Here is a 20243-nt window from a genome sequence, read left to right on the forward strand (position 1 = left end):
AGCAGATTCAGAGAAGAAAATCAAATATACTTTCATACTTCCTAAAGAAATAAAGTTAACACTAGAGCTCTATTTGACTGACTTATCTATTTCCAGTAAAGTCTTTTATAATAACAGGGATGTTATACAATTTACGACATTCTACAAAAAGACAATACTCACAAAATCCACTTTCAGGATTTTGCTTTGGATGTTTTATGAGGGGTACTTATATTTTCATTTCCAAAGGAAAAAAACCAGCTCACATTCCAAATAAACAATATGCAATCTTACAGGTAATTTTACAGGAAGATATTAAAATTCTTACTGGAAAAATAAGAGATCCCTTCCACCCCCCAATCACCCTAAGTAGCTGAAAAAGGCACCTGAGTTTCAAAGTAATTACACTGCAGCAGCTCATGCTAAAATAACTCAATATTCATGCTTGTAGAATAGATACATGCTTTAAAATGCTAATGCTGCCCTTTTTTTTTTTTAACATAACAGCAAAAAGCAAAAATAAAGTTTCATTCAAGTAAGAAAATACCTTTACTACCCCTATTTTAAGATGAAGCAGAAATAAAGGAATGCTGTTTCTCTATAGCTATTTATGAAGTGCAAGCAAACCATTTATTTCCTTAAGATTTTTAAATATCATCCAACAAATGAATATTAAACACACTTATTTTATGAAACTCTTGACTATGAAGGAATACATACACCAATGAATCATAAATATATAACACAATGAAGGATTATTGTTTTAATACAAACATCCATTGTGTAAATTGTCACTGAACAAAAACACACTTACTTGGGGTAGTGATGCCTTAAAACTAAACTCCCAAACCATAGGTTTATATACAACATTTTTAAAATGAAAAATGACCAAACATAAAAGCAAATGAGTTGTTAGGTGCCACTGTATAAAGAACAGACATGTCACAATATGAAATTCTGACGATCATGACAATTTTACTTGACGACTCAAAAATAATTTCCAGCTCCCCTCAAAGGGTAAATCAAGTTAATCAATGACCATAAAATTCAACAGTGTGGCCCTTCATATCAGTTGGTAATAAATTTTAGTTCAAAAGCAAAAAAATGATTCACATTTGAGGTTTGAGGTTTTCCTTTTTTCTTTTCTAAAAAAGAAAAGAAAGCTGCATCATTCTATGGAGTTCTCGTCAGAGTTCAAAATGATTACTATGGAATCAAGATACTGTGTGATGCCCAAATACTCGGGTGCAGAAGGTATGAGGGCCAAGTACAATATTGACTATTTGACCACATATTCTGATTATTAAAGGGCTCTTTTTAAAGGTGTTTGCAATAAATTATTTTAGTGATTTTTAAAAATTTATATGACTAATACCATTCAGAGACTCTCGCCCTCACATTCCCCACCACTACCCCCCAATTGAGGCAATAGGTCAACAGTCAAGTCAAAATTGTACCACTCCTACATGTATAATCATGCAAAAAGTATAAATGTATATATACATGCAGAGTGACATCACCTACCCATGGAAATAACTTGTCTGAAAGTCTTCATCAGTAGGAAATATAAGCACAAACTTGTTATCTGGCTTCATTCTTGTATCTTCCATATTTCCAAACAGCATACCTTATAACTTAGCTTAAATTTAGTATTCATCATAAACAAAGACAGCAATATTTTCATATTTTAATTATACTTAACAGTTAAATTATGGCCACTGTCATTTTTCTTTTCCGATATAGTCAAACAATGACAAGTCAATACTATACAAACTTCAATAAAATAATGGAATGGTTGCCTTTTCAACTTTGTCTTCCAATAAGAAACCACAATTAAGGATCTTGTGTTCTAAGGTCATCTTATACCCATCATTAACAAACCAAGATTAAATATGCTATGTTTAAGGCAGTGATATCAGGACTTGTACTCTGAAATACTACATGAATATTAGCTAACTGATGGTGACAATTTGTAGTATTCTTTTAGAACATGATTCTCGCTACACAGAAGTATGCAATAGGTAAGATTCTGTAGTTATTTTATCTGCTTTCTAAAAAGTATCTCTTGAAGAAAAAAAATCAGATCACTAAGAGCTAGGAAAACTCAGCACATTAATAACAGGAGCAGCAATCTATTTGACTATCAATTCATTACAGGACAGAATAAACATGAGAATACTGTCCTTGCTCTCACTTGATTATCCCTTTAAGCTGTTAAAACAATTGCATTGTTACTAAGATGTTATTTTGACTTCCAAGAACATCAAAATAGTCACTTCAAGTAAAGCTATACATGGAAACATTTCCAATTTGATTTAGTCATTAACATAAGCACATTCCATGCTTATGACATTTAAGGCTATACAAACCACACGTCTCCCATCTGCAGACTTTGATGTTTGTCACAATCTTAAAACATAAATTTTTAATAATAAACTTATTAGTTTTCCTACAATCATTAAAACCACCTCTCTGTAAAGGTAAGTAGTTATCAACTATTTATAGTTAATTCCGGTGCTATTTCTCCTTCTGACTGAAATCTTTCAAACCGGTTGCAGTTTATTACAAGAAAAATTAAAAGTCAAACAATCCACCAATTACTTTTTACTTAAAAATATCAATTTACTCTAGGCTGGTTCAGTGGTAATGGGTTATCACAGCTTATTAACATTAGTGTGACTAAAGTTGGTATACAACCCCCCACTACTAAATTTGGCTAAATAAATAAATATACCAATTTTTTCTAGAAATGGGCTTGTATCCTCTCGCTAATCTCCTAGCCTATAATAAATAGGTTCTAACTTTTCAAACACCAAAATATACATGTACCTGTGTTGTCAACATTAGTGATACAGTGAGTTTTGCCCTTTTATGATCTCAAACCTTCTGCATCATTGCTATCAAATGGTTACTTTTATGAATTAGTTTCCTTTCAAGTATGTTCTAAAATCTCAAGGAAAAAAATCTGAATCACAAAACAAAGCAAAACAAAACTTAACTTTTCCTTTTCTATGTTTAATCATGACAAATTCCTCTTTTCAAATTTGACAACCAGAAGCACAAAACTATACAAGGTAATTACATAATTCACTACTCTCATTTTACAGATGAGAAATTTGAGTCCTAATTAGGTAAAACCAGAACAGACGACAGTTGTTCTCATTGTTGAGGGGAAAAAGAATATACAAGATGAAATTAGGAGCAGCACAGGAAATACAGATATTTGGCAGCAGACACACAGGTTAAAGTCCTGCCTACTATCTCTTAGCTATATGATTCTGATAAATTATTTTACCTCTCAGTTTCTTCATAGGGTTATAGTGGGGGTTAAAGAAGGCACAGCACAGAACACAACAGGAATTCACATATTGATCCATTGTGCCACCTTTCCATTATAATCAGCACCTGCCCCACTTCATTATTTGTTTGCTTACCTTTGCATATATACTCTTCTGTACACAGCCTGCATGCAAGAAACTTTGAGGAAACATCACTGCCTAGGTTGGTTCTTTACACTGGTCATAGATGAACCCAACTTGTTACATAAATGCTTTAAGATTAATAGTTATATGAGCTCATCACAAATGTGGCTTTTGCATTTTTGTTTAAAGTAAAATGTCAGCTTGCATGTAAGCACATAAAGTGTTTCAGCTGGGTGCAGTGGGTCACATCTGTAATCCCAGTTACTCAAGAGGTTGAGACAGGGAAACTGTTTGAGCCCAAGAGTTCAAGGTTGCAGTGAGCTATGATTGTACCACTCTACTCCAACCTGGGTGACAGAGCAAGACCCTGTCTCTAAAAAAACTAATAATAAATAAGTGTTTCAGGCTGGGCGCAGTGGCTCACGCCTGTAATCCTAGCACTCTGGGAGGCCGAGGCAGGTGGATCGCTCAAGGTCAGGAGTTCGAAACCAGCCTGATCAAGAGCAAGACCCCGTCTCTACTATAAATAGGAAGAAATTAATTGGCCAACTAATATATATAGAAAAAATTAGTCAGGCATGGTGGCACATGCCTGTAGTCCCAGCTACTCGGGAGGCTGAGGCAGCAAGATTGCTTGAGCCCAGGAGTTTGAGGTTGCTGTGAGCTAGGCTGACACCACAGCACTCACTCTAGCCTGGGCAACAAAGGGAGACTCTGTTTCAAAAAAAATAAAATATATTCCTGATGCATGTGTGAAAAAAAAAAAAAAAAAAGAAAAACAAAGAAAATAAAAAGATAGATAGATAGATAGATAGATAGATAGATAGATAGATAGATAGATAGTTAGTTTCAAAGCCAAATAGAAATCACATTGGATTAATCCATATTTAGCATCATCCCAGCCTACAGCACACCTCTACTAACATAAGTGTTGTCAGTTTCTCATTATGAAGTATAATTAAATCTTAGGAAACAAGAATTCCTCTTATATCCCAGAGACACCTGGATACACTACTCCTCCTTTCCTCTCTATTGCTGAGTCTTAAGCCCAAGGAAAGGTGGGACAATGGACCAATACCTGGTTTGCCCCTTTGACCCCCATTTCTATGGCTAGAGTAATACAGCCATAGTAATATACAATAAAGCCCACAAAAAAATTTCTTCTTTCCTCCCTGCCATGCCCAATCTCTATAATCCTCTCATTAAGAGAAGCAAAAATCTGTCTTGCTATCAAAGGACCCTATTCAGGCTCCTTCTGCCCAGTCATAATAGCAAGATCCAGTGCTATTATCTATCTATACAACATCAAGGGGAGGATAGGGACAGGGAGAGATAGACATCACACTCAGCCTCAATCCAGATAGTGAGACTCAAAAAATGTTACACCTAAAAGAAGTCTTCTTAGAAATTATCTAGCTAAAAAAAATGTAAAAAGGGGGAATGGGGTGTGAGTGTCAGAGAATGAGGGGAAGAGGCAAACTTCAAGAGCTACAGAAGGGAATTTGCATTTTAGCAAAACCTACTTAAGAAAAAAAGAGCAGTTTGATTATACAGAATATTTACCAAGATGAAAATATATATTTACAAATGAGAAAAAAATATTTAAAAGAATACTTATGCTGTAATTTATTACTATCAAAAGCCAGAAAATATACACAAAACAATCTGAATAGAAAGCACTCATTTTCAAACCATCTCTTAGAAAATAATTACATCAACAGAAGACCAAAAATCTATACAGAAAAGTGCCATCTCCAAAAAAAGCCTTAAATGCCAAAAACTGCATGTGCATATTTTCTACAGAATATCACAAAACTAGTTTAGTAAAAATAAAAATATCTAAGAAGATAGGACTAAATGGAAATGAAACACATTAATATGCACTGAAATTTTGTTTAAGAGTTATAATTTTTAAAACAAAATGGAATCAATGTCTACTTTATGCCTTTTCCATTAGACTCATCTCAATTATTTAAAAATTTAAACTTTATAAAGTTTCTAACATGGAAATAAAGTTTTAAGGATTACATTTGTCCTTATACTCATAAATGTCAGGTAATTCTGTCCACCCAGAAAAGCTATTTGTGATACTGATGAAGAGGTCATTTATCATTTTGAAAGGATCAAAGTATAGGTAAAAACAAAAATTCAAGTGGTAGCTCACGCCTGTAATCCTAGCACTCTGGGAGGCTTGTGCGGAAGGATAACTTGAAGTCAGGAGTTCAAGACCAGCCTGAACAATGAACAAGAGCGAGATCCACCTCTACTAAAAATAGAAAAATTAGCTGGGTGACATTGTGTGGGCCTGTAGTCCCAGCTTCTCAGGAGGCTCGCTTGAGCCCAGGACTTTGGGGTTGCTATGAGCTAGGCTGATGCCACGGCACTCTACTCTAGGCAACAAGTAAGATTCTGTCTAAAAAAAAAAAAAAAAATTCATGATTATCAGAGTAATTAAAAAGTTGATGAAAAGAAAAAAATAATTTAATGCTTTACTACTAATTACAAAGTTGAAAAAGCTCTGAATAAAGTGAGATTATTCAAAAGACAGCTCAGGTAATTTATCTGGGTATTTTTAAGGGAACCTATAAATAAAGAATAAATACAGAAACAGAGCACTTGAAGAGGTCACCATCTTTCAATTTATCTTTCTATTTCAGGGACAAATCCTTGACCTACTGCTTTGAGGATTCAGATCTATAGAGAACAAAACTAAAATATCTGCACTACATATACAAGAGCACAAAATTTAGATATATTAATCACATCCCATGTCTATCTACCTTGCTAGAGATTCATCCATTCCAGCCTTTTAATTCTTCCTTGATGTAGTCTAAATTTTGCTATTTCCCAAATATTCCTCAATTTTTAATAGGACAGCTTAGTAGGACATATAATTTAAAGAAAAAGAATTGATATATTATGTTCTCAGTGGTACTTTATTTCCTTTTTCAATATATCCATAACAAAAAAAGTGAAAATTATCCCAAAAATATCATGTAAAACCTATTATTTAATTATACTAACTACAAACTAATACCATTTATTTCATTACAGAAAAGCCAGTTTCTTGATTCAGGAACACCTAATGTAAATTAACTGGTAGAGAATCACTAACATAATACCATCCTCAAAGAGCAACAAGAAACATTTCTTTTTCAAAATTTTTATTTATCTAGATTAGTTACACTTCAAATGCACAGTGAGGTAAAGAAAATGCAATAAAGTAAAAACAGTAATTTGATAACATTTTTCCCAAATCTGAAAGTTATAATATGAATAAGATTTCATCACCAAAGAACACACTTCTTTGCAGATTATTCCTTCATTTTTTATGATGTCTTCTACTTCACACTGTGGTCACTTAATATGAAAATATCTAATCAATACTAGTAAACTACCGGTTTCATTCCAACTCTTACTAACTCTCCTAAACTTCAGAGGAAGTAAAAACAAGAATCAAAAAAAAAAAAATAGAAAATACTGAAACTCATAAGTTATTCAAGTTATTTATAATTCATAAACTCATAACTTCTAGACAAATTAAAATAAGTTTCTTATCTAGACTATAATTGAGGACACATGCCATTTTTGAAGAGGATTTTGAGAAAAAATTTTGAATTGTTTTGATACTGTATTTTCTGACAAGTGGCATTCTATAAAATCTTTTTCATCGTACCTATTACACTATTTAAATTAAAAAAATGAACAGAGGAAACTCAATATAAGCTAAAAAAAAGGTATAATTTCTTTAAAAGATCACCTTTTATAAGATAATTTGCCCATAAATCTGCTATTCTAAACAAATGATAATACAAAGCCTGTTTTTGCCATCTTTCCTGTAACTCTCACCTAATTGTACCATTAGGCAAAGTCAGTTGTATATTAAAAATAAAAATGATCAGTAATAGCAATTTCGGGTGCTGTGCTCAACAAAAGAATGGAGCGTACTATTTCTTTCATTAACAAGCAGATTTAATACAATTCAAATGATTTTGCCTACAACTTTTAAATAATAAATCTTGTGTAAATTGAGATATATCTCTACCCAGAGACCCTTGCTGTCAAATCTACATAACAATAGTAAATGACAAAAGCAATAAGCAAAATAAATTAGTCCCTGTATATTCTTTTTTTCAGTCTGCTAATGAGATTTTTTTTAAAAAAACTCAAAATCTTTAGTTAATTATTTAAAAAGCTGTTTTCTCCAGTTTAATTACCATTACTAGGTTTATCTGTGGACAACTTTTTTATTCTTACATACCTTAGGAAGCAATAAAGGGATATTATATTAATGACCTGAATCCATTAGAATCACTGTATACTACTGCACAGCTATCTGCCTCCAGCCATTTGTCAAATATAATGTTAATGAAATTCAGGATTATTTCAGCATTTTGAAAATGGGTATACACATGCACACATATACACATATATACATATCCCTGAGACTAGGCATATTGCTCTGATTTAATAATTAAAAACAAAAAATGGGCTTTTCTCTTGAAGACCCCAAATAATGGAATCCTTTATGCTACTTCTAATTAAAGAAAAAAACTTCATGCAAAATATTACACCTTTTAATTTTACATTGTGCTCTAAATTAAAATTATTTAGGCTTTTATAAGTTACACTCAATTTTAATTATGCATGAAAAGTATGCATCAATATGATTAAGAGAGTTATTATTATCTAATAAGTGGCTCAAATAGCCAGATCATTCTAATCTGTTGGTTAAATTCACTTAAGGTGATTAGGTATCTATTGTCCTAGGACAATGAACTAGTACAAACTAGGCAGAAAGCAGGCTGTAGATAGATTAACAGAAAACACATTTATCTTTAGTGAGCAGATAACACCCTCCAAAATGCCACCAACTAAAGAAATAATACAAGAAAATATCAACAACCAGTAACAGAGTTATGACTATAGTTATGACTATAATTTGTTACCTAATATTTCCAAAGTTTTCTTTCTACAATGCTCAGTAATTTTTAAATGGAATAACTTTTTTTAAAGTCTGTAGCTTAATCCTTTTCTCTATCGCATGAAAACAAGCTGCAAATGAAAAATGTCATCTGACAGATTAGACGAAGGTAAATTTCACATGCACTTATTGGAGAGATGAAATGGTCCAGATATGAGATCTTATTCTTAAATAAAAAGCATTTCAACCACATCTGGATTAGTGTTATAGGTTCAAAGACATTTCTTTCCAGCATCAGCCATTTATTGATTGTAAATAAATCCAAATGGGATATGGTCCTTAACCTTCTTAAAACTCTAGGAAAACTAAGGGAACTCAAAGAAAATGAAAGGAAGACCATTTAAGCACTTAAATAATAGCTACATAAAAACACCATCACATAATCCAAAAGTAATTCCCACTTACAAGTATTAGTATGTACCTGTAATCTTAAAAATAAGACTCTACCTCACTGAAAGAATACAATAACCTATAGTACCAGTCACATGAAAAAGTATTAAAATTACTTCAAATATTTAATACTTCCTTAAATGTCCATAATCAAAAACAAATTATTTTGGAAGATAAATCTTTTAACTATGTAATCTGGAAAAGGTGTAATAATTTTAAAGCAAAACCTATTTTTCAAATTACTCCTTAAGACAACAACACATCTTCAAAGCACTATACAAAAGTGAAAATCAGGATAAAAACCTTTTGTACATGTTTCTGCTACAAAATTATTCTTAAGGTTCAAGTCTTCAAACCACAGAATGTCAAGCTTTACTCTGGGATAATTTTTAATATTTTGGCATACGTTCTATGAATTAAATCAATGTATTGTAGCATTCCTTCTCTTTCTACCAAAACCTTTTCATATCTTTATCCAAAATTTTGAAGAAAAGCTTTTTAAAACTATTAGTTTTCAATACCTTTTCAAATATTCAAAATGTTATTCTTGAGTACCAATTATTAAAACTTGTGTTTGATAACTGCATTGCACTGAAATTTCTTTTCATTTTTTTTCTTAAAGGCAAAATAACCTACAGAGCTCTTGCCCAATTATCCAATAATAAAAATTAGAATTTATACAGGTAATACGATATTAGCAATAACCTGTCTATATGTTATTCTTAAAAGATTTTTTTCCACTTTAAAAATAAGCAGCACTTCAGGATATGCTTAACATATTAGATTTTATATTGTAAAACAAAAAACAAAACCTGTTAAGTGCTTTAACCAGTTTACACATGCACAGAAAAGTAGCCATTAACATGCTGAAATTAATATTTTCTTATGTCTAAAAATCCAAGCCTAGTAAAGTCTGTGATTCTAGGAAGAAGGTGAAGACAGAACAAACTTTCCTGAAAACATCAATGTCAAGTAAAGATTACAGATTAGTTAAAATTCAGTCACCCAAAACTAGTTTGTTCTTCCTGTTGATGTAAAGCTTACTTAAAAAAAAAAAATTGCTGAAGTTTACAAAAGTTGTAATTCATTTCAGAGAAAAACCTATCAGTTACAATAAACTCATATATATTTCATGGTGAAAAATCATATGAACATTATGTATTGCAAGGTGCTTGGTGTTCAAACCTTATCACTACTGGTCAAATACTAAATTCAGGAAATCTGACAGTCATTATATAATTACAGAAGAGACCACTAGTCTTTTTCATCAATTTATATATTTATATATATTATTAAACAAAAACTAAGCACATAAACAAGCCTTCCCCAAAGTTAACTACCAATTTTCAGACATCAAGTTCTGGGGGGGTGGGGGGGGGAATCAGATCACAAGGCTAGTTTTCAATTCAAAACCAAAAAAGGAAAAGAACTTGGCTCAATATTATTGATAACTTGTAAGTTGCAAATATCTGGATACAGAACCATTTTTTTAAAAAGCAGTGATGGTTTTTCTGAGTAAAAGATCCCGTCAAACATTAAGATAAATTAACGTTTACACATGAAATTCCAAATATACCATGTCTATCCATCCTCTTATAAAACACTTTTTCCAAAGTTGCAACTTCATTAAATAAAATTAACCTTTTCATATTAAGTTATAAATGTAAAGAGAAAAACTAAATTTCTCTTAAAAGTAAATCCAGTAGAAAACAATTTTACAAAACCACTTAGTGTTGGCAAAGTTACATATTCCTGTTGAAGATTTTCATCCTAATTTAGCTGTTTCTCACAATATTCTTATAAACCCTGAAAAGATAAAATACCAGTATTTCCCAATCCCAGGCCACACATAAAAACATCTATCATGTTGCAAGACTTTCAATCCTGTGATATTTTCTTCCCTTTGACACACTCTCTGCGCCTTTTAACATAATAACCAAGGGCCATTTATTTTCAGTTCAGGGATTGAAAACAAAATTAACACATTGCTACACTAGAAAAAAAAAATTTTCCCTGGGGCCATGGTGTTTTATTAAAAAACAAAATGATCCATTCTAACTTGTTATTGTTTATTGTTTTCTGTGAATGAGTTATAATCAACGCAATCCACATTTTTAGAATTAAATGGTCAATATTAATTGTAACAATAGGAACATAAAGTAAGATTTTCATGAACCAACTGCAAGGTTTTGCTTCACATGTCCCTGGGCTCAAAACTAGCCTGAACTAACTACAACTCACATAGCAGTCAATGTGTTAAAACTGGTAGTTCATTAGCTAATAAGCTCAGTCACTAGCAATTCAAAAACCCATTCAATACCTTGATAGAGTGACCATTTTACTTTTATCTTCTACAGCTGCAGTCCTCAACCCCAGACCAAGGACTGGTACCGGTCTGTGGCCTGTTAAGGAACCAGGCTGTACAGCAGGAGGTGAGCAGAAGCCAGCTAGCCTTATCTATCTTTACAGCCTCTCCCCAGCTCCCCATCACTCACATCACTGCATAAGCATAGGCTCTGCCTCCTGTCACATCAGCGGCAGCAGTAGATTCTCAAAGTGTGCATTTTAGGGATCTATAATGCTCCTTATGAGAATCTAAGGCCTGATGATCTAAGGTGGAGCTGAGGCACTAGGGAGTAGCTGCAAATACAGATTATCATTAGCAGAGAGGTTTGACTGCACAATAAATGTAATGGGCTTGAGTCATGCTAAAACCATCCCCCCTTGCTCCCCAACATTAAAAAACTATCTTCCATAAAACTGGTCCCTGGTGCCAAAAACATTGGGGACCACTGCTCTAGAGTACCCTTTATATCAGGTTACCAGAAATTCCACTGGATGATGCCTACCAGGTTATTGCCTCAGGCACTGAGCTTTAAATTAAAGCTCAAGATAAAAATCCATCTATGTATCAGTGAAAAATATTATTTTTGTCATGCATGAAGTCAAACTGCAGTCTAATCTGCTTTTCCTACAGTACCCTGCATAGTAGGTACAGAGCAAATATTTGCTCAAAAAAAGTAATGCATTCTTCCTGCATACAAATGCTATTTAATATTATAATTCATGAAAGACTAGCAACAAATTAGTTCATTAAATGACATAGAATGATATAAAAATCTTCATACAGTACATTCATTCATGATCTTCACAGTGGGATTAATTACGTTATTCCCCAATTAGAATCAGAAGGGACTCAACAGTGTCTGTAGAGAATAAATGCTAAGAGATTCTCAAGAAATTAAATATTGACCTATCTGGGTTCACTAAAATTCCCAATTTTTAATTGTATTTTTATTTCTCATTAAAAAAAACACAAAGAGGATCAGTCCTATTATTGTATAAATATGGTTCTATGTTCCCACCATATATAAAAAACTCAAGCTAAAATTTATCAATTCTGCAGCTTTCTGTTTTGAATACCTAATTTTAAAAAAAGAAATGGTTTACTACCATAGTTTTTAAAAGATCATTGAAAAAAACTTACCATGGACAAAAGCATATTTCTTACATAATCCAAAAAGCAAATAGTTAACAATTTTGTGATAGATTCAAAGGTTGTTCTATAAATATTCCCATTTTCACTAACATTAATTGGTAAACTGTTATCATACATCTTTGGGAATTTTAATGTACTTTTAACATTTGGAGAAGTCACATAAGAACCAAAGGGCTGCTGTGGCAGTACTTGGGAATCAGGCATCTGCATTTAAGCACCTGATTGGGTGATAGGGGAAATTCTTTAGCAAACTAGTTGCATTTTAGGTCACCTAGGTTCCAGCAGCTGCTGTTCTCTTTGTCTGTATCAAGGTGAGTTTGCATTTCCATCCACACGTAGAACTTCTCTGTTTGCCTCTCCATCTTGGAAAGGCAGCTCATGGCCTCTTCTGGAACACAGCCTATGCAGTTCCTACCACACACAGGACCCCTGTCAAGTAATCCTGGACTTTCTCTGGGCGCTTCTTCAGATTCCCCAACATGACTGAAGTCAGCTTTAAAGACATTGAGGCCATTTGATAAAACATTATTTATTCAGAAAATTGTCTTTTTTATTAAGACATGCTAACTCAGGAAAATGACATAAGCATTACTAAAAATAGCCTGATAGATCTAGCAGTCAAAAGCCACTGTTTAAAGTCATTAACCAGAGCCACTAATTCTAAGAAAAATAATAAAATGATCAACATTACCATTTTTCATAGCTTCAATGTATCTACCTGGAAGCATGTATTCTGTTACTATACAACTGACTTAATCTGTAACAATGGTTTCAACCTTTGCTGAACATAAGAACCTGAAATGGTTTAAGAAATACCAAAACCTAGGGTGGCTCCAAGGTATCTGAAGTTTGTTTCAATCTCCCCAGGTGATTTTAATGCACAGCTTTGGTTCAGAACCATTGTATCTTTGACGGTTTTGTTTTTTTTTTTGGGTTTTTTTGGTGAGACAGGGTCTCACTCTGTCACACGGGGTAGTATGCAGTGGCATCATCATAGCTCACTGCAACCTCAAACTCCTGGGCTTAAGTGATCTTTCCGCTCAAGCCTCCCAAGTAGCTGGGACTACAGGTGCATACCACCACCACGGCTAATTCTTCTATTTTTTTGTAGGGATGGGGTCTCACTTTTGCTCAGGCTAGTGTTGAACTCCTGGCCTCAAGCAATCCTCCAGCTTTGGCCTCCTAGAGTAGTAGGATTATAGGCATGAGCCACCACATCAAGCCTATTGGAGTATTTTAACTACTCTGGCTTTCACATTCTAAAAAGTTTTTTGACAGCTGGCCCACAATAAATCAGTAGACAATAATTTCCAGCTGATTGACTCTTATCATAAGCTGTGTTTTAAGTTTAAAGAAATTCTTATGGAAAACCACATAAAGGATTTGCATAATCCATGAATACACTTGTGTCAGCTTTTTACAAACCCTAATTTATGCAAGGTGTATGTATGTATGCCACCAGAAAAAAAAAAAGTTTAGTGGTAAAGTGGGATATGCAAGAAATCATACCCTTCCCCTCTGGAAAGCACATTAATGGCTGGATTGTCCTGCTGTAAAAAACAAACCAAAAAACCCTAAAAAGAAAACCAACAACAAAAAAACCTGGTAACACATAATCCAGCACTTTTTAAATATGTGAACATGTATACAGCTATTAATATTCAGTAGAATAGTGTTTTCACAGGATTTCAGTTTAGGATTTGATCCTATATATATACCGTTTTATCCTTGAATGAGGCTAGATCATCTCTGGTTTGGATCCCCTATACACTTTTTGTCTCTAATAAAACCAATTATGTTGAACTCTTTGTTCTAAGGGGCCTATTAAAAATGTTACCTCTTCAGACCATTCTTAACTACACCATCTAAAATAGCTTTTCTACTCCATTCCTAGTCTATCTTTATCTCTTATATCCTGTTTTATTATTATTCACAGCATATATTTATTCTGTAGCATTGATTTATTAACTATCTCCTCAATGAAGATTTAAGTTCCATGAGGGCAGAGACTTCGATCACTGTAATGTTCCCAATGGCACATACTAGGTGCTCCAATACTTGCTGATTGATTGTAAAGTGATTGTAAAGTGATGGAATCAATCCATCTTGGCCTTATATATCTATCTACATCAAGCAGTCTCATAATGAACACTCCCATGAAATGCTCTATTGAATTTACCCCATGGTGTTTCTAACAACATGGTTCACTTTATCACATAGTAGCTTTTTATAAAGATGACAAAGAAAAATTTCCCATTTCTCAGTATCAAGAATAACTGTTTCTCCTAGACAAAAGGAACTTTTTAATCAGTTATGCCATCTATTTTCAATGCCTAAGAGGCTGTGGGACAAATTTTTAGCCCCATTCAACCTAGCAAATAAAAACTTCACGAAGTCTGTTAGCAACCTTCCCCCTGAAGCATTATTCCTTTTTCCTCTGATTAAGCCATCCCCTATGCTGTCTTCACTTTTTAAAGAAATATATATATATATTTCCTCAAGAAGGACATACCCTTCCCCAATGTGTAGTATATTTAGCTTATCGGGAGAAAAAAAGACTAAATGGAATTTAAAGCATATGAAACTTCTTTTAAGCTCCATTATAAGTGTTAGGTAAACTTAAATATAGGACAGGAAATCAGATGGCTACTTTGATCTGCTTTAGATTCTAGTGTTACTTATTTCTCAAGGAATACTGAAAATGAGCATTTAAAAGCTAAACTCAGAAAATGGTGTGAGAACACTTTTATGCTGGAGGCAGTGAGATAAGTTGCAGCCTCCTAAGGATGATTACCAGCAATAAACACTGATAAGCAAGACATTCTGAAGCTTTAAAAACAGAGACCAATTAAACATTTGTCAAAACCCAGAGAACTTACACCACCAAGAGTGAACCTTAAAAGTAAACTATGGACTTTGGGTGATAATGATGTGTCAATGTAGGTTCATCAGTGTAACAAATGTCCACTCTAGTGCAGGATGCTGATAGTGAGGGAGGCTGCGGGAATGTGGAGCAAGGGGGAACTCTCCTGTACTTGCTGATCATTTTTGCTGTGAACCCAAAACTATTCTAAAATAATTTAAAAAGAGAAAACCAAGGACATATTCTCACCGTAAGCACACAAGTCCTTTTATTAACACTAAGATATATCCTATTTTGAAAAAAAGACATATCAAAAGCAAAGGTATGCTTTTACATATACAAAGTTAATATAGGCACTCACTTTAGCAAATAAGTTAGGAAAAGCAGGCTGAAAATAATATCTGGTGCTTTAACATGAGAGACTGCCAAAGGATATCCACCAGTAAAGACTTGAAAGCTTATAAATTTAACTTAACACTATCCAGACACTGTAACATATAGAAAACCACATTTAACAATTCGTGCTTTTCAAATAATCACTTAAATGGAGTAAAAGAAAAAGGCGCTTAAGCTTGTTAATATAGCACCATACAGTGGTTTATGACTAATATGATTTCAAAAAACTACAGACTCCACTGTTTTAGAATTTGATAACTGTTAGCAGTTAAGAGAACTTAACTGAACCAGACTTTTAGCTATGGGAGACAACAAATCACTGCTTAACTTATGCCTGAATGCTCATTGTCTTCACCTTTTAAAGCTAAACACTTTACAAAGTCATCATTTTTTAAGTTGATGCCAGTAGTCAGACCCCAAAGATTCTGATTTAATGGAGCTGAAGTGCTCAAATACTTGCTCAATATTAACCTGCTTGATTTGCATTTACTAAGTTGAAAAGAGACAGTTACTACTACCTGACTCTTTTGGTGTTTTGTTATCAATGTATCAATATTTACAAGTCTCCTAAATAGCTACCAAAATGCAACCAGATTACAAAAGCTTAAAAGAGAGACATGGAGCTTTTAGCCATTAAATCACTTCATATTCAATTTAGGAAAAATGTCAATTACACTTCATGGGATTCCCCATATGGGCTTGGGGTCTTCTACCATGAGGGACCACTGCCTAAATTAATATTAAAATTTTCCTTTAGAAAACATCCAGACCGGGGGAAAAATTTTTCCAAGCAATTAAACGCCCAGTAGGTTAAGAAGCCTCCCAAATGAATTCAGAAAAACATGTGTCAGGAGGAAAGTGTGCAGAGTACATGACTAGACTATTTACCAAAAGAATACAAATGGCCAAATATGATTTTAACTTCACTAGTGATCAAAGAAATGCAAATTAACACTAAGATACAATTCTTTCATCAAATTAGCAAAATTTTCAAAAATAATCAACAGCAAGTTGCAAACTTATTTTGAAAATAAATTTATTCCATCCAGGAGTTTGAGTGTTCATGCATTATATTACTCAATAGCAAGAATATAATGCATGAACACTCAAACTCCTGGATGGAATAAATTTATTTTCAAAAAACAGTATGGCAAGCCGGGCGCGGTGGCTCACGCCTGTAATCCTAGCACTTTGGGAGGCTGAGGCGGGCGGATTGCTCAAGGTCAGGAGTTCGAAACCAGCCTGAGCGAGACCCCGTCTCTACCAAAAATAGAAAGAAATTAATTGACCAACTAAAAATATATATATATACAAAAAAATTAGCCGGGCATGGTAGCACATGCCTGTAGTCCCAGCTACTCGGGAGGCTGAGGCAGCAGGATAGCTGAGCCCAGGAGATTGAGGTTGCTGTGAGCCAGGCTGACGCCATGGCACTCATTCTAGCTTGGGGAACAAAGTGAGACTCTGCCTCAAAAAAAAAACAAAAAAAAAACAGTATGGCAGTATGTCATCAAGAGGCTTAAGTGTTCATACCCTTAACTCATAATAGCAAAAACTAAAAACAGCCCAAAGTACCAATATTAGAGAAGTTGTTTTTATAATTAGCTAAATTATTCAAAATCCATACATTCTGGAGAGAACAGTGTTTTGGTTAAATGCTCAAAATGCAATGTTAAAAGAGAAAGAAAGATAAAAGTAATACCCAGTATGAAAAATTTTGTTATATGTTATGAAAGGCAACATACTGAAATGTTAACAAAAGAATTATGGGTGATTTTAATCTTCTATTTCACATTTTTCTTTCAAAAATGTTGACAAAGAATTTACCACTTAAAAAAAATTTTTTTTTTAGTTTCCAAGCAAGAGTTAATTGATCAAGTATAATAATCTCTACCAAAGGAAAAAACTGTGAGATAAGATGATAGCTTGACATGATGCAGTTCAGTGCATAAATATATATGGTGAGTAATGGGTGCTGAGATCCTGGCTTGAAGTAGGGCTGAGCTGGTCTGGCCTGGCCTGGCCTGGCCACATAGATTGAGAATTCAGGTGATCTTAGCCTCCCTGGCATTCTCCAAAAGAGACCAATTAAATTTTCTAAAGGCAAACCAGCCAAGACAACTGAGTCTTACCTACCCTGGTGGGTATTATTTTTGGAACCTCGGTCTGAATAAGTATTTACATGGTGGACTATTAAATCACACAAAAGCAGGTCATTACAGTCAAGACAAGCTAAAACAATGCTGTATAGAGGTTCATTCTATGCTAAATATTTATGAAAAAGAATTTTTCCCCACTACCCATGTATACTGATGCACGCATGTTAGTTTAGAGAATTTCTTTAATTGAATCAAGTCTAATGTTCATTATTCATATTAACTCAAACCAAAAACCCCCCAACAGCAGACTTTACAAGGCTAGTCTCAAAGGCGATTTTACAGAGAAACTGCTTCCCCAATAAAAATAATGCTCTAACCATAAAACTGCAAAGAATAATCAAAGCACAAAAAGATAATCTATAAAGATAAATCAGACACTTGATAAAGCTTCGAATATTCAATATAACTACCACATAGTATTTTTATACTAATTCATTATGAAATACTATCAATTTATTATAAAATATTCTATCTTTACTCATCTCTATGTCCCCCAATGAAAGTACTGCCAGAATTATTTTGGTATAACTCCGAATTCTTAAAACATCAATGTATTTCCAAAAACTTCAAGGAGAAAACGATCTTGTGCCAATACTGAGCTGCCTGTTGGTTAATGGCTAACTTAAAAACTTCATAAACATTTATTGCCCAGCTATCAAACTTAATTATTAAATATGATCATGAACCATACTAGTCTTCATCATCATTATTTGCACTCTTTAACAAAAAATGCACTAACTGTCAAATTATTTGGCATAAGAAAACATTTAGGATCATTTCTTCAACTTTTAAGCTGCTGCCAAACAAAAGCTTATAAATAAAGCATTTTCTGAATTACTAAATGATCTGTACCTCAATTAAAGAGTACAGCAATAATTTTTTTACTTTTCCACTTGGTTTCCATTCTGTGTAAAAAGCTGGATTCAAATTTCACCATCCAAGAGATTCTGTTAGGCCCATCCAATTTAAGTTCACCTGGATGTTCATGTCATCGCACTCATGTCAGTTCATAATTTATCCTACCCTTTACAATTTATACAACTTTTCAACAACTGGTCTTCTTATAAAGTTGAGTGTGCCTCCTCTCTTCCCCAAAGTCGTAATGTGACTCAGGAAACTGAAGGATACATAACTGTTACATTAAAAATACACAATGTGACAATTTTTCAGAGATAGTAATATGGACAACTGAACTGAAATTCCTAATACTTAAATTCTAGGTTGTTCTATCTTTATTGCTTTGCTTAATTTCAGGAAAGACTATGCATACCTGTCTTAAGTGAATGGCACCTCCCAAAACTGCAGTACACAGCATAGGCAATCACATAGTGCCCCTGCACCTTAACCTACAATTTGATTCTCCAGGATTACCTTAAAAAATTCTGCATGTTTTCAAAAGCTACAAATTGACTAAATGGTGTGAACAAGAGAAACTAAATTATAAATTCAAATTACTTTGGTGTCTGGTTAGTATATAATTCAGAATAGACAAAACAGAGACCACTGGTGTTTTACGTTTTAAGCATAGGTCAAGATAGTCAATTAGCAAAGAGATTAGGAAAATATGAACAAAGCACATTTAACCTATGTAAGCCAAACAGGGAAAATGCCCATGAAGACATTTCTCATGCCATCTCTACAATGAGATTCTGTCTTCAAAGAGAATTTTGTTCACCTGCCTTCTCCCTATCCATATAAAAGCAAAGTATTGGGGTGGTTACATTAAAAAAAAAAATTGGTAAGTGGAATTAAGTACTATGTCAAGAGATCCATCAGGATCTTGATTAATAGAACAGGATATAAGAATGCATAAATAATTTTACAGGTGCTAGTAAGACTTTGCTAAAAATATTTTTAAATGTAAAATTGGGCCAGGCATGGTGGCTCATGCCTGTAATCCCTAGGCCAAGGCGGGAGGACTGCCTGAGCCCAGGAGTTCGAGACTAGCCTGAGCAACACAGCAAGACCCTCATCTTTACAAAAAAAACAGAAAAATTAGCTGGGCATGGCGGCACATGCCTGTAGTCCCAGCTACTCCAGAGGCTGAACAAGAAGATCTCTTGAGCCCAGGAGTTTGAGGTTGCAGTGAGCTATGATGACACCACTGCACTCTAGCATGGGCAAGAGAGTGAGACTCTGTCTCAGAAGAAAAAAAAAACAAAAAGTAAAATTGAAATATACCTTAAACCTGCCTTTGTCTGGTTCTAAGAACCTCAGTCTTAGAACCTCAAAGTCTGTTTCTCTCATGCATTTAACTGATGAGCTTTAGTTCAATTCCCTTCCAGTAGGTTTAATATAAGGAATTACAGCAAAGGAAATCAATAGAGACATTAAAAAAGGAAAAAGCAATTCTAAATACTTTATAACTCATATTTAATATGTTATATGGATGAGACTTTTATTATTTTAAGTTGAACACCTATAAAGAGCTTTAAAACCAATCATTCTAGTTATTGAGTTTATATAAGTTTGGATAGCTATAGGTTTAATTAACCAATATGATTTTTCTTTAAATATTCTTTGTATATCAGCAATATGCTGTCTTCACATG

The 20243-nt window shown here is 33.6% G+C and overlaps 1 protein-coding gene across 3 annotated transcripts in view; it reads right to left on the minus strand.

The window, feature by feature from the left end:
- ARK2N (arkadia (RNF111) N-terminal like PKA signaling regulator 2N) overlaps positions 1 to 20243 on the minus strand; it is a 73791-nt gene that overhangs the window by 22470 nt on the left and 31078 nt on the right. The gene's annotated exons all lie outside the window — the stretch shown is intronic.

The sequence above is a fragment of the Microcebus murinus genome, chromosome 17, assembly GCF_040939455.1.
Source record: "Microcebus murinus isolate Inina chromosome 17, M.murinus_Inina_mat1.0, whole genome shotgun sequence".
Classification (NCBI taxonomy): Eukaryota; Metazoa; Chordata; class Mammalia; order Primates; family Cheirogaleidae; genus Microcebus; species Microcebus murinus.